The following is a 15,305-nucleotide window of genomic DNA, read 5'->3' as shown; positions in this document are numbered from 1 at the left end:
TCATGATTTACATGTACTTGATGTCCATGCCTTTTGTTTTCATTTTAGGATGTTGTAGCATGTTGTTTTGATGCTTGCTAGATGCCTAGTAGTTGTTTTGGACAGCTTGTCCTTTAAACTTGTATAGAGTGTATGTGTTGAACCGTTTGCTCCGTTTTGAGTGTGCTCTATATGAAACTTGCTTAGAATTGCATGTAGCTTCATATTATCATGTTGCATCCTTGTTTTGAGATGTTTGCTTGATGTTTGGATGCATTTAGCTTCAATGCCATGTTTGACTTGTTTTGCTCATATCTTCTAGGTCGTAGCTCCGAATTAAATGAACTTTATATGTAACTTGACTAGAATCTCGTGTAGATCATCTTGTTGCATCTTTAACTTGCTGTTTAACAACTTGAACATAAGGTTTTTTCAGATATGGACCAATTTCGAAAATGCATATGAGGACTTACCGGAATTGTTATATGTTGTTTCCGGCCTCATTTAAACTTGCGTTGATGTGTTGCTCTTGTATGCATCATCTCTTGCCATGAGTAGCTTCAAGTAACTTTGTCATGCATCATGCTTGTTGTGCATCATGTCTTGTCTATGTGTGGTGTGTTTACTATGTTGTGTGCTTCTTCTCGATAGTTTCCCGTTTCGTTGCGATTGTGAGGATTCGTTCATCTACGCTTGGTTCGTCTTCGTGGCTTCATATTCTTCATGGACTCGTTCTTCTTCCTAGAGGGATTTCAGGCAAGATGACCGCTACCCTGGATCTCACAACTATCATTTCTATGCTAGTTGCTTCGTTCTATCGCTTTGCCGCGCTACCTATCTCTTGTTGCTCAAGCCTCACCAATTGCCATGTCAGCCTCTAACCTTTTTCATCCTTCCTAGCGAACCATATATATACTTGGTAAAGGGTGGAAGACTCGGCCTTATGCCTGGTGTTTTGTTCCACTTTTGTTGCCCTAGTTTCCGTCATACCGATGTTATGTTCCTGGATTTTGCGTTCCTTACACGGTTGGGTGATTTACGGGACCCCCTTGATAGTTCGCTTTGAATAAAACTCCTCCAGCAAGGCCCAACCTTGGTTTTACCATTTGCCTCACCTAGCCATTTTTCCCTTGCGTTTCCGGAGCCTGAGGGTCATCTTTATTTTAGCCCCCCGACCAGGCCAGTGCTTCTCTAAGTGTTGGTCCAAAACGAGCAACCTGCGGGGACACCTCGGGGAAACTCGAGGTCTGGTTTTACTCGTAGCTTGACTTATCCGGTGTTGCCCTGAGAACGAGATATGTGCAGCTCCTATCGGGATTGTGGGCGCATCGGGCGGCTTTGCTGGTCTTGTTTTACCATTTTCGAAATGTCTTGTAAACCGGGATTCCGAGACTGATCGGGTCTTCCTCGGAGAAGGTATATCCTTCATTGATCGCGAGAGCTTATCATGGGCTAAGTTGGGACACCGTTGCAGGGTATTATCTTTTGAAAGTCGTGCCCACGGTTATGGGCAGATGGGAATTTGTTAATGTCCGGTTGTAGATAACTTGACACCAGATCCGAATTAAAACGCATCAACCGCGTGTGTAGCCGTGATGGTCTCTTTTCGGCGGAGTCTGGGAAGTGAACACGGTTTCTGTGTTATGTTTGACGTAAGTAGGAGATCAGGATCACTTCTTGATCATTACTAGTTGACGATCATTCCTTTGCTCCTCTTCTCGCTCTCATTTGCGTATGTTAGCCACCATATCATGCTTAGCCGCTGCTGCAACCTCACCACTTTACCTGTTCCTTTCCCATTAAGCTTTGCTAGTCTTGATACCCATGGTAATGGGATTGTTGAGTCCTCGTGCCTCACAGATTACTACAACAATAGTTGTAGGTACAGGTTTATGCGATGATCATGACGCGAGAGCGATGTTTACTTGTTTTGGAGTTCTTCTTCTGATTCTTCTTTGATCAGGAGATAGGTTCCAGGTTGGCAGCCTGGGCTAGCAGGGTAGATGTCATTTGTGCTTCTGTTTGTGTTTCGTCCGTAGTCGGATGTTGATCTTATGGTTGATGTATTGATGTATTCATGTGGCATTGTATGCCTTTTGTATGTATCCCCCTTTATTATGTAATGTTGATGTAATGATATCCACCTTGCAAAAGCGTTTCAATATGCGGGTCTATCCTTGGTGGGACCTTCGAGTTCCTTTGGATAGGGTCGCATATTGGGCGTGACATGGCCCCTCGCGAGGGTCTTGGGTTTTGTGCTGACGAAGATGGGCCGCACTGGGCCACCACTTGAGCCACTTCGCAGGCCGCAGGTAGGCAAGTCTGGGGACCCCCGTTCACAGAACACCGCCAATAGCCCCCGGGCCCAAGGCGCGCTTGGACTTGGCTTAGCGAAGAACCGAAGGGGCAAGTGCGGAGCACCGCGGGCCCCATCAGCTTGCGGCCTTGGGCGTCGTGTGGCGGTTGATTGGACGTGGGCGTCTCCGCTTCCCCATGTTGCCTCGGCAACCGCTCGACTTGACAAGTCCCTGCATGCAAAAATGGGTCATCATTACCTGAGATCGTGGTGGCCGATGGTTGGCCTCCTCCGGACTATAAGTACGGATGGGAGAGAACCCCTGTAGTCCAGCCCTTCCTGCTACTCCCTCTTTTCTTCTTCCTCGCCCTTGCTCCACCTTACGCCGATGGCGCCGCCGGTTTTCTACAGAAGAGAAGGGAAAGGCCTCCCGAGAGGGTCCTGACCCACTTCCGCCAAAGAAACGGCCTATCCCCGTCCGCGACGTGGTCGCCTGGCAGGGGACATCACGGCCCTGGTACGAGTGGCTGCCGCCTGGGTTTCCGCTGCCCTTGTACACCCGACTCGAGGGCCCAGGAGGAGAAGATGCTGAGCAACACCGATGACACTGACGGCGGCGCCGGCGAGTCACGGCAGTGCGCATCATCACCCCTCGCGTCCACGCCGAGGGTTCTTCCCGCGAGTTCGTGCTTCACGCCGCCATGCCTCCGAGTGGGTCTCTGGAGCTCTAGCTGCAGCACGCTCACTACAGCACCCTTGCAACCGGAGCGGAGGTTGTGGTCGTCGCTCCGGTCAAGGTCTTCATGACCCGGGGCTTGGGCGTGATCGCCCGGGTCTGCTGGACAAGTGGTGCCCTCGTAATTCATCTTGAATACGACGGCGCCTCCTTGATGTTCTTCAAGGTCTTCGACGCGGAAGGCCAATGGCTGGAGTGCTGCCTCGAAAAAGGCGACCCGTGTACCGGCGTGGCGAGGGCCAGGCCGGCCAATCACCTCCCCAGCAGATCCTCAGGCAGCAGCGGAGGAGCCAAAGGATTCAGCGACTCCGCCGAGCTTCACGCGACTCCGGAGACGAGCGATGATAGCTACGAGCCCCCGAGCTTGCGTCGCGCTCGGAGCAGGACATCCGCGTTAGGCCGTCGGCGCCCCTGATCTGGATGGGGTTGGCGCCGGCGCCTGATGGCCCACTGTTGATGATGGCGTCTCCTGTGGAGGCGCGCGTAGTTAACTCTCCTTAGAATTGGCGCCTTTTGTTCTCTGCGAGGAATCGAAGTGACACCCCATGGGGGTATGTAAGGCGCCCGCCATGCCTTTTGTGAACTGTATATCCTTATTATGAATCAGTGCTAGATGCGTGTCCTATCTCGGCTTGGCTCCCCCTTTCTTTCCTCACGAGGGCTTGGTGCTCTATGCTGACAGGTCCCGGTCCCCAGGCAGGCTTCAGCTGTTGCTGGTATGCCAGGTCGCGATGCCGTGGTCAAGGCCAGGAGGTGAGCGGCCCGAGGTCCAGTAAGAGCCCCTGAGTTGCGATGCTCGGGAGGTCCCCTTTAGCGCTCAAGCAGCCTCCGCTGAGTGAGAAAGGCAGGCAACATTTCCGTGAGAGAGCTGCAATAGGTGAGGGTTTGGCGTTGAGTCGTTTTAGCTTTTGCGTGACATAACTCATAAGTTTGGAGTAGTCCTTCGGCGAGGTGCCAGGTCTGCGTGCCGGCAGCTCGGGTGATGCTGGGTCAAGCCCTCGTGAGCTTCTCCCCTCTTCCCCGCATTTTCCTTCATGCTCTACGTCCTCAAGTCCCGGCCCTCGAGCGAGCTCAACCGCCGCTAGTATGACAGGTCGTGATGCCGTGGGTGGCCAGGGGGTGAGGGCTAGAGAGCCAGTAAGAGCCCATGAGTCGCGATGCTCAGGCACCCCCCCTTTTAACGTGCAAGCAGATCATACGGGAGAGGGGGAGAGAGTGCTCTCGACGCCCCCCCCCATGCTATTCCTGAAGCGCGGTGTGCACACCAATCATGAGGGAAAACGAGGCGTGCCGTTACGGTTGCTAGCCAGCCATTGGTTGCTCCGAGGGAGTGATTGGGGCACTGAGGGTCTGGTGAGGTAGCGCTATGCGGGGCTGTCGCGGCCAGAGCTCGACCACTCAGGTTTGTCGGTGTTGCAGGGACGGACCCATGCGCAAGCGCCATGCCAGAGCGAGCGGCTCAAAGGGTAGGTGTCAATCGAGCAGGCGATTATCTCAAGCAGGTTAATCATGAAGGAGCAAATCAACTTAGATAGATGCAGGGAAAGAAAAAACCACTGGGTCAGGTCTGAGCGGCGTGGGGATGATGCAGCCCGAGGGGCGCCCCCAGCAAGATAAGCAGAAGATATAAGCAAAATGGATACACGCCGCAGGGACGGACCCACGCGACCTGGGAATGATGCAACCCTGAGGGCGCTCCCAGCTAAAACGAAAACTGAAAAGAAGTCACCTGACACTATTGCAGAACCATAGTTGGTGCAGCTGGCGGTGCGGGGCGAAGAAGCCAATCCTCATGAGACCTCGGGACTCCGAGCCTCGGGAGGCTTAGGAGGCCCGGGCGGCCCGTTGAGGTCCATCTCCATCTCCTCCAGGAACACGCGGTGCTTGGCCACCTGAGCTTCCAGAATGCTCCTGATCAGGTGCTGGTGGGCTGCGGCCGCGTTCGACAAGCCGAAGGTCATGCGAACGAAGCTGTGCGGTGGGTCCGCGCAATGCCCCACGCACTAAGGCCAGAAGCACTCCTGAGAAGTGACTCGATTGAGCCCTGGCTAGTCGATGCAAACGCGCAGCCCGCCATCCTCGCCTGGATGGGGAGCTACGCCTGGCAGACGGCAGTTTCCGCGCATGACTCTCGATTCCTCCACATCCTGAGTGGCCTTGGTGATGAACTCCTGAGGGTTGGGTCCTTCTTTCCTTACGCCTTCCTGAGAGAAGTGTGCCATGAAGCATGCCTCCAGGTTGTGCCCAAGCGCCTCTTCCGTGACCTTGGCAAAGTCGGTGGCTCCCCAAGAGAGAGCCCCCGAGCCCTGCCCGAGGAGGGCGCCGGGCGCACCTTCCTATGCGATGGAGGGTGGTGCCCCTTGGACGGGCGCATGTCTAGACGCGGCGCCTCCGAAGGTGCCTGCCTCTTGAGGCCTTGAGCCAGGTGATGTCTTCTTCTTCTTGGGAGTTTCTCTAGGGAGGTTTCCACTCTTGCTGTCCGGGTCTTCGATCGACGCGGCCTGGAAGGCACGCTCGAGGGAGCACACCGCATCCTTCTCTTCACAGGGGACCGTGATGACCCCACCGCTTCCTGGCATCTTGAGGACGTTGTAGCCATGGTGAGTCACTGCCATGAACTTGGCCAGGGCTGCGTACCCGAGGATGGCATTGTATGGCAGGCGAATGTGAGCGACGTCGAAGTCAATGTGCTCGGTGCGGTAGTTGTTGTGCTGTCCAAAGGTGACAGGAAGGCGGACATGCCCTATCGGGACAGTGGAACCATCAGTGACTCCTGAGAAAGGCTTGGTTGGCTGAAGCTGATCATATGGCACTTGGAGATTGTTGAACGTCTCGATGGACAGAACATTGAGTCCTGCTCCGCCATTGATGAGGGTCCTGGTGACTTACACATTGCTGATGACTGGGGAACAAAGCATTGGGAGGACACCGGCCGTTGCCACGCACTTGAGCTGATCCGCTGAGATGAACATGATGGCGCATGCAGAACACCTAAGAGGGCGCGTGGCCTCAAGCTTGGGGAGGACTACATTCACCTCGCGAGCAAACTGCTTGAAGATGCGCTGTGAGGCTGGGGCTTGAGCGCCGCCTAGGATGCAAGCGATTGCGCGTGGCTCCTGGAAGCCCCCATCCCCCTCGTCCTGATGATGCTCTTCATTCCTTCTTGGTGGTGGTGGCAGAAGAGGAAGGCCTGTGTTGCCTTGCGGGCAGTCCTCGCGAGGCTGATCTCTCCAAGCTCCCTCGCGAGGTTGGTCCTGCCAGCGGTCCTCGCGAGGTTGGTCACACCACCCCTGGCGAGGGCCATGGTCGTCCCATCGTCCTCCACCTCTTGCTCCGCCTCGGCCGTAGCCCCGATCGTTGCTCTCGGGACATCGACCGACACGGCCTTCTCGCACGGCCCAGAGCTCTTGGCACTCGTTGGTGTTGTGGGTGTGGAGATCGTGGTACACACAGTACTGGCTGCCCTTGGACGACTCCGCTGCGAGTATAGCTGCTCCCTTACGCTTCACATCCTTGGCCTTGGCTTTCTTCTCTTCTGGGTCTGCTGCTGGGATCTCGAGAAGGGAGAGGCGCCCTTCCTCGGCCCTTGTGCACTTAGTCGCCAAGTTGAACAACTACAGAGACGTGCACAGATCTTCATGGATTGCCAGCTCCTCCTTCATCTTGACGTCGCGAACGCCATCAGAGAACGCCGAAATGATGGCCTCCTCAGTCACCCTGGGAATCTTGAGGCAGGCGTTGTTGAAGCGCAGGATGTACTTCTGCAAGGTCTCTCCAGGCTGTTGCTTGATGCGGCATGGGTCACCCACGGCCGGCGGACGGTCGCGAGTGCCCTGGAAGTTGGCGATGAAGCGGGTGCGCATCTCGTCCCAAGAGGAGATCGTGCCAGGAGCCAGGTTCAGGAGCTAGGTGCAGGCACCGTCCTTGAGCGCCATGGGAAACCAATGCGCCATGACCTTTTTGTCCCCGTTGGCGGCTTCGATGCCCAGCTCGTAGAGCTGTAGGAACTCCGCGTGGTCTACAGTGCCGTCGTAGCGAGGAGGCAGGTCAGGCTTGAACTTGCCTGGCCAGGCGATACTGCGTAGCTCGAGGGTGAAGGCGCGGCAGCCTGCGGTGGCCACGGGGGCCCTTTGCTAGTGTTGGGCTTGCTCCTGGAAGTTCCCACGCGCCGCTGCTTGGAGCAGCGTGGGGTCTTGACGTGGTGGTGCAGGGATGCGGTCATGGCGCACCGGTGCCGGGAGCACGTGAGCACCTTTTTGGGGGCGAGGGATTTCTTAGCAGCTCCTTTCTTGTTGTGCAGGCGCCGGACGAGGTGGGTCTCGTCCTGGGGTCGCGCGCCTTGGAGCCAGGGCGCCTTCTTGGGGAGGAGGTGGCGGAGGCACCTCCTGATCCATGCCTCCTGCGCAGGATGGAGGGCAAGGCAGCGAGAGGGACGACATAGGAGAGCACCCTACGGTGCTGACGAGCTCGGTGATGCGGGCGAGCCAGTCCTCGTAGAGGTCGGCGGCGGGACGATAGTGCGGGAGCTCATGCGCCAGGAGCAGCGCAGCGTGCGCGTCCCTATGGGCACGATGGGCGTGGGACGACGAACCGGCTGGAGTCAGCAACGGGGTGGCGGTGCGGCCTTCCCGCCGCACCGAAGGATGCAGAGACGAGGCCTGCTGCTCGTTCCCCTCCGGGCCGGTGGAGGTTTTGGTGGCAGGCGACGGGGAACGACGGGGGCGCCCGCCGACGGGTGTCGTCTGGGTGACGCAGGCGGCGAGAGCAGCCCGACGCTCAGCGCGAGCCCGACAAGCGTCAGCCATGGACACGACGGAAGATAGAACGCGAACAGCGGAAGAAAGATTCTGGCGCAGCCCTACCTGGCGTGCCAAATGTCGGATGTTGGGTTCCGGCATACCCTTGAAGTTCGAATACTGGGGTGCGCACAAAGATCTCTCCCCTACCGATCTACGCTCGATCGCGTCATGAGATCTAGGCTAGAAACGATGAACAGCGCAAGGGACACAAGATTTATACTGGTTCGGGCCACCGTTGTGGTGTAATACCCTACTCCAGTGTGTGGTGTGGTGGATTGCCTCAGGGGCTGATGATGAACAGTACAAAGGGAGAATAGCCTCGCGAGAGGTGTTCTTGAGCTGGTGCGATGAACTGCTTGGGTGAGTTTGATCGCCTCTCTCTCTCTCTCTCTCTCTCTCTCTAGGCTTTCCAAAGTCTGGATCCGCTGCCCCTCTATTGCGGTGGCTACCTCTATTTATAGAGGCCCTGGGTCTGTTCCCAAATATTGAGCGGGAAGGGCGCCAACAACGGCCATTTTGAAAGGGAACATATAGTACAAGTTATCCTGACTAAAGTTGGTCTTCGGCTGCCAAAAGCACTGGCGATGATGCCGCCTTGGGCTCCACGGTGACCTCCATCCTGCCGCTCCGCTGGTCTTGGTCTCGTTGCATTGAAATGGCAACCTTTGCCTGATGCCTCGGTACTCCATGTCTGTGCTTGCCCCCTTTGCACTAAAGAGGAAACAAGGACACTGCGCAGGCCGGCGCCCTCCTGGTCCAGATCGTCATGGCTTGTGTCACGGGCACCTCACGAGGTACCCTGCCTTGATCTCTCCGCCTCCTCACGAGCCTGCATGACGAGGCTGTCCCTGATGAAGCCTTACGTCATTTTCCCCGCGAGGCTTGGCCCCTCGCGAGGGTCTTGGGTTTTGTGCTGATGAAGATGGGCCGCACTGGGCCACCACTTGAGCCACGCCGTAGGCCGTAGGCAGGCAAGTATGGGGACCCCCACCATATTATCAACCTGAATTGCTCCAAAAATTGCAGCGTTTAAGACAAGGAAAAAATTGCGTAGAGGAATATTATCAGGAATTGCAAACTGGTATGATTAGATGTGGTATTGTTGATAACAAGGCTATGCTTGCACATTTTATGAGTGGATTAAATAAAGAGATTCGGACCATTTTAGAGTAAACGGAATATAATAATATCACTCGTTTATTCCATCTTCCTAGTAAAGTTGAACATGAAGTGCGGGATCAACATGCATTGGGGCGAACTAATTTTTTTGCAGGTCGATCTTCATCACGGACACCACGTACATCCTCTACTCTCACATGTCCTACTGCAGCACCACTAACTTCAGCCGCCAATTCCAACCACGATACAAGAAAATAGGCACCACCACCACCATCTGCCATGAGTACACATTCCGGTCCCGCACAAAGCTCTTCTTCATCCATGGCATCAACAGCGCAAACACATGATATTATTTGTCATCGTTGCAACGGTGGAGGTCATTATGCGAGAGAATGCCCATCTAAGTGTATGATGATTGCTACCGAGGATGGTGGGTATGAGTCCGCTAGTGATTATGATGAGGAGACTTTGGCTCTTATTACAAGTGAAGAACGTGGTGGAGATGATTTTGATCATGAGACGCAATACACGACAGTTGAAGATGAGGTATGAATGTTTAGTTGCTCAATGTGTTTTGAGTGTGCAGGTCGCCCGAGCTGAGCAAAATCAGAGGCTAATTTGTTCCATACAAATGGAGTTGTGAAGGAATGTTCTGTCTGCGTCATCATTGATGGAGGGAGTTGAAACAACTTGGCTAGTATGGTGATGGTGGAGAACCTCTCTCTCACCTCAAGACCACATCCACATCCTTACTACATCCAATGGTTCAATAACAGCGGCAAGGATAAGGTAACAGATACTATTCGTGTGCATTTTAGTATCCATACATATGCTGATTATGTTGACTGTAATGTGGTACCTATGCAAGCATGTTCTTTATTACTTAGTAGACCATGGCAATTTGATAAAAAATATGTACGCCATGGTAGAAACAATCAGTATACTCTTGTTCATAAGGATAAACATATTGCTTTGCTTCCTATGTCTCCTGATTCCATTTTGAAAGATGATACTAATAGAGCTAATAAAGCAAAATAGGAGAAAAATAAGAGTGAAAATCAGATTGTCGTAAAAGAATTTGAGAAACAAATTAAACCTTATAATAAACCATCTAGTGTTGCTTCTGAAATTAAATTGAAAAGTGCATGTTTACTTGCTACCAAATCTGATATTGATGAGCTAGATTTCAGCAAATCTGTTTGCTATGCTTTTGTGTGCAAAGAGGCATTGTTTTCATTCGAGGACGTGCCTTCCTCTTTGCCTCCTGCTGTCACTAACATTTTGCAGGAGTTCGCTGACGTCTTCTCAAAAGACGTGCCACCGAGATTACCACATATTCGAGGGATTGAGCATCAGATTGACTTAATTCCTGGTACTTCGCTGCCAAACTATGTACCATACTGCACTAATCCAGAGGAGACTAAGGCGATTATGCTCATGTATAGGAGCTGCTCGATAAAGTTTATATATGTGAATCTCTTAGTCCTTGTGTTGTTCCTATTATACTAGTGCCAAAAAGGATGGTACGTCGTGTATGTGTGTTGGTTGTAGAGGCATTAATAATATTAATATTCATTATCGTCATCTTATTCCTAGGCTAGATGATATGCTTGATGAATTGAGTGGCTCTATAATATTCTCCAAAGTTGATTTGCGTAGTGGATACCATTAAATTCGTAGGGAGATGAATGGAAAACAACATTTAAAACTAAGTTTGGATTATATGACTGGTTAGTCATGCCTTTTGGGTTAACTAATGCACCTAGTAATTTCATGAGATTAATGAAAAAAGTTTTACGTGCTTTCATTGGACGATTTGTGGTAGTCTATTTTGATGATATACTGATTTATAGCATATCTTTGGAGGAACATTTGGAACATTTACGTGATGTTTTTCTTGCTCTACGTGATGCATGTTTGTTTGGTAACCTTGGGAAGTGCACCCTTTTCTACCGATCGAGTATCTTTTCTTGGCTATGTTGTTACTCCACAAGGAATTGAAGTTTATAAAGCCAATACTGAAGTTATTGAGAGTTGGCCGCAGCCCAAAATGGTCACACAAGTGAGCAGTTTTCTTGGCCTCACTGGATTCTATAGGCCTTCTATGAGAGAATTCAGCACCATTGTTGCACCTCTCAATGAGATTACCAAGAAGGTTGTGCCTTTTGATAGGGGTACCGCACAAGAAGAAGTCTTCACGGTATTGAAAGATAAGTTGACACATGCTCCTTTAGCCCAACTTCCTGATTTTAAAAAGACTTTTAAGCTTGAATGTGATGCTAGTGCAATGGGATTAGGAGGTGTGTTACTACAAGATGGCAAACCTGTTGCATACTTTTTTGGAAAAATTGAGTGGGCCTAGTCTGAATTACTCTACTTATGATAAAGAATTATATGCTCTTGTTCGGACTTTAGAACATGGCAACATTATTTATGGCCCAAAGTATTTGTTATACATTCTGATCATGAATCTCTGAAACATATTAAAAGTCAATCTAAACAGAATCGTAGACATGCTAAATGGATTAAATTCATTGAGACTTTACCTTATGTCATTAAACACAAGAAGGGTACAGAAAATGTTATTGCCGATGCATTGTCTCGCCGCTATACTATGCTTTCACAACTTGACTTAAAAATATTTGGTTTGGAGACCATCAAAGATCAATATGTGCATGATGTTGATTTTAAAGATGTATTGCAGAATCCTAAATGTCGGATTTCGGATTCCGCAAACCCTTGAGAGGTTCAAACTCTGGGGTGCGTGCGGACATCTCAACCTCCCAAGTTTGCCTGCTCGCAAACTCACGGCCTAACTCGTCGAACTGAAAGGAAAGGGGACACAGCAGTTTACCTAGGTTCAGGCCACCTTGCGGTGTAAAACTCTAGTCCTGCTTTGTGGTGGATTGGCCTCGAAGGGCTGAGGATGAACTAGTATAGTGGAGAACCACCTCAGGAGGTGTGTTCTTGTGCTCAAGTGAGCTGGTGAGCTGGTGCGGGTGGAATGGATCCAATTAAACCGACCTCGACTTGACCCGCCCCTTATATGGTGGTGGCTAGGTCCTTTTTATGGTGGCCTTGGTCCTCCTCCGAAATGAAGGCAGGAAGGGATCCTACAAAGGCCAAATTTGAAGGGAGACAACTAGTACATCTTATCCTGACGAAAGTATTCTTTGCCTGCAAAAGCCTCTAGTCGTGACGCGTGGTGGGCTCGGTGATAACCTCCGTCCTGCCATCCTGGAGGTCTTGGTCTTGTTGCACAGGAATGGAAACCTTTAGCTGCTTCCTCAGGACTTTGCACCTGCGCTTGCCTCCAGAGCACCAAAGAGGAAACTGGAACACTGCGCCGCTGGCGGCCCCGTGGCCTTGGTCATCATGGCTCACGTCATCTGAACCTCGCGAGGTGAGCCTTGCATGGAAATCACCGCTCCTCGGTAGCCATCCTGAGGAGGCTGCTCCTCTTGGAGGTCCCGGTGTCGTCCACCTCACGAGGCTTGGCCCCTCGTGAGGGGCTTGAGTTGTTGATGTCGAAGCTGGGTTGTACCAGGCCGTTGATGGAGCCACGCCATGGGCCGCAGGAAGTCAAGTCCGGGTACCCCCATTCCCAAACCACCGATAGTAGCCCCTGGGCCTAAGGCGCGCTAAGACTTGGCTTCGAGGCGAAGCCAAAGGGAAAGTGCGAAGCGCCACGGGTCCTAACCGCCTGCGTCCTTGGTCGATGAGTGGCAATTGATAGGACGTGGGCATCTTTGCTTCCCCACGTAGCCTCGGCAACTATTTGACTTGACGAGTCCCTACTGCATCCAGGACAAACCATCATTGCGTGGGATCGTGGGGGCTGGCGGTTGGCCTCCCTCCGGCTATAAATGAGGGGGAGGGGCAGAGCCCCCCCCCCCTTGCTTAACTCCATCTCCTTGCTGCCCACTCCTTCTCCATCTTGCCGTAGCTATAGAGTCCATGGTGCCGATCAGAAGATTCTCTACGGCGGAGAAGGGAAAAGCCCCTCGGAAGGATCCCAAACCGCTTCCGACGAAGAAGAGGTTTTGTTGTGCTCGCGACGCCGGCGCAGGGCAAGAGGTGACGCGACTCTGGTGCGAGTGACCTCTGCTAGGCTTCCTGCTTCCCCTATACACATGTGTGTAGGACGGTAGCGCTCACCGCCGCACGGTTCGGGGTCATAGTGGGCAGGCCGAAGTCATGCAGCCAGCTGGCCTGCAAACTCACACCGGGGGCAGCTCGCGCGAGTTTGTGGTGTTGGCGGCAATGCCGCCGCGCTCGTAGATCCGGTTCCCGAGGTTCTTCACCAAGGAGATGTCGTCGAGAGGGCCGCTCAAGTTGTGGCTGCAACACACCGGGTGCTGCAGCCTGGCCACCAGAGCGGAGGTTCAGGTCATCCCCCAGAGCGGCGTCTTCATGACCCGCGGATGGGGCGAGGTGGCACGCGCCTGTCATCCAGAAGGCGCCCTCGTCATCCACTTTGAGTATGATGGCGCCTCCACATTGTTCTTCAAGGTCTTCGACGAGGAGGGCCGGCGGCTGGAGTGCTGCCCCGGGAGAAGCAACCCGCATGGCGCGGTCGCGGGCGTCGAGCCTGCCTCTGGCCTTGCCGACAGCTCCTCCAGCAGCAGCGACGACTCCCGGGAATCCAGCGACTCTCCCGAGCCCAACGATTCTCCGAAGTCCAGTGATGGCAGCTACGTGCCGCCAAGCTCTCACCGTGCTCAGAGTGCGGCGACGGCGGCCGTTCGGAGAAGGGGACGACCGTCGCACCTGCCCGTAGTTAAGCTCTGGAGATTCCTGTGAGTTAGTCTGTGGAGGAGAATATGACCCAGAACCATGCTTGTTGCCTGTCCATTGATCTTTCTGCAAGACGATGAAGGCACTGAGGACCTGCTGAGGTGACGTGCGTGGGGCAGGCCACGAGCCAGAGCTTGGTCTCTCAGATTTGTCGACGTTGCAGGGACGGACCCGAGCACAAGCGTCGTGCCAGCATGTGTAGCCCACGTTGCGAGATGAGCAAGAGCCGGGTCAGCAACGCGGGAAGGCCGCGAGGGGTAATAGAGCTCCAAGCGAGCGGATGGTAATCATAAAGAAACTCATGGAAGAAGGTAAGGCCAGTTTTGATGAATGCAAAAAGGATACATGCCGTAGGGACGGACCCACGCGGCCTGGGAATAATGCAGCCCGAGGGGCGCCCCCAACTGAATGAACTAAAAGATGTCACCTAGTATGTTGCTGAAGAGATGTTGGAGTAGCTAAAGATGCGCGTTGCAAAGGTTGCTCCTCATGAGCCACCCTAGTCCTGAACCTCGGGAGGCTCTGGAGGTCCGGGGGGCTCGTGAGGATCCATCGCCATCTTCGCCTGGATCACCTGGTTCCTGGCCTCCTGAGCTGCCAGGACGTCCCTCATGTGGCGCTGGAATGCGCAGCCGTGTTCATCATATTGAAGGGCATGCGAACGTAGCTGTGAGGGGGGGGGCTCGCATCAGCCAACATGGGACGGGTAGAAGAGCTCCTGAGACGCGTCCCTGTTGAGCCCAGGGATGTCGACACAGACATGCAGCTCCCTATCCTCGTCGGGGTAGGGAGCCACATCTAGCAGTGGGCGGCAAACGCCCGCATAGCTCTTGCCTCCTGAATCTCCTTTATTGCCTTGGTGATGAACTCCTGAGCGCCTCATGCCTCGCGCCCTGCCCTTTCTTCATGGAAACATGCGTTGAAGCATGCCTCCACATGGTGCCCAAGTGCCTCCCTCATGATGTTGGCCAGGTCGGAGGCCCTCTAGAGGAGAGCCCGCGAGCCCAGCCTGAGAGGGGCGCCGGGCGCGCCTTCCTATGCAAGAGGGGAAGGCGCCTCGCCCGTGGGTGCAGGGCTTGAGGCAGCACTACCGGACACCCCACCCTCCTGAGATCCTTGGTGGACCAGATGCTTCTTCTTCCTGGGGATGGCCTCAGGAGGGCAGGCAGCAACCTTGTCGTCAGGGTTCTCGACCGCCGTCGCCTGTAGGCATGCTCGAGAGAGCACACCGCATCCTTCTCCTCGCAGGTGACCGTGATGATGCCTCGGCTTCCTAGCATCTTGAGGATGTTATAGCCATGGTGGGTGACCGCCATGAACTTGGCCAGGGCTGGGTACCCGAGGATGGTGTTGTACGGGAGACGAATGTTGGCAACATCGAAGTCGATGAGCTCTATGTGGTACTTGTCATGCTTGCCGAAGGTGACAGAGAGGCGGACCTACCCTAATGGGGTGGTGGAGCCGTCGGTCACTCCTGAGAAGTGCTTGGTAGGCCGAAGCTGGTGGTATGGCACTTGGAGTCTATTGAACATCTGGACGGAAAGAATATTGAGCCCCGCACCACCATCGATGAGTGTCT

Source organism: Triticum aestivum, chromosome 4B (assembly GCF_018294505.1).
Source record: "Triticum aestivum cultivar Chinese Spring chromosome 4B, IWGSC CS RefSeq v2.1, whole genome shotgun sequence".
NCBI lineage: Eukaryota > Viridiplantae > Streptophyta > Magnoliopsida > Poales > Poaceae > Triticum > Triticum aestivum.
Note: the sequence above shows the minus strand (reverse complement) of the source record.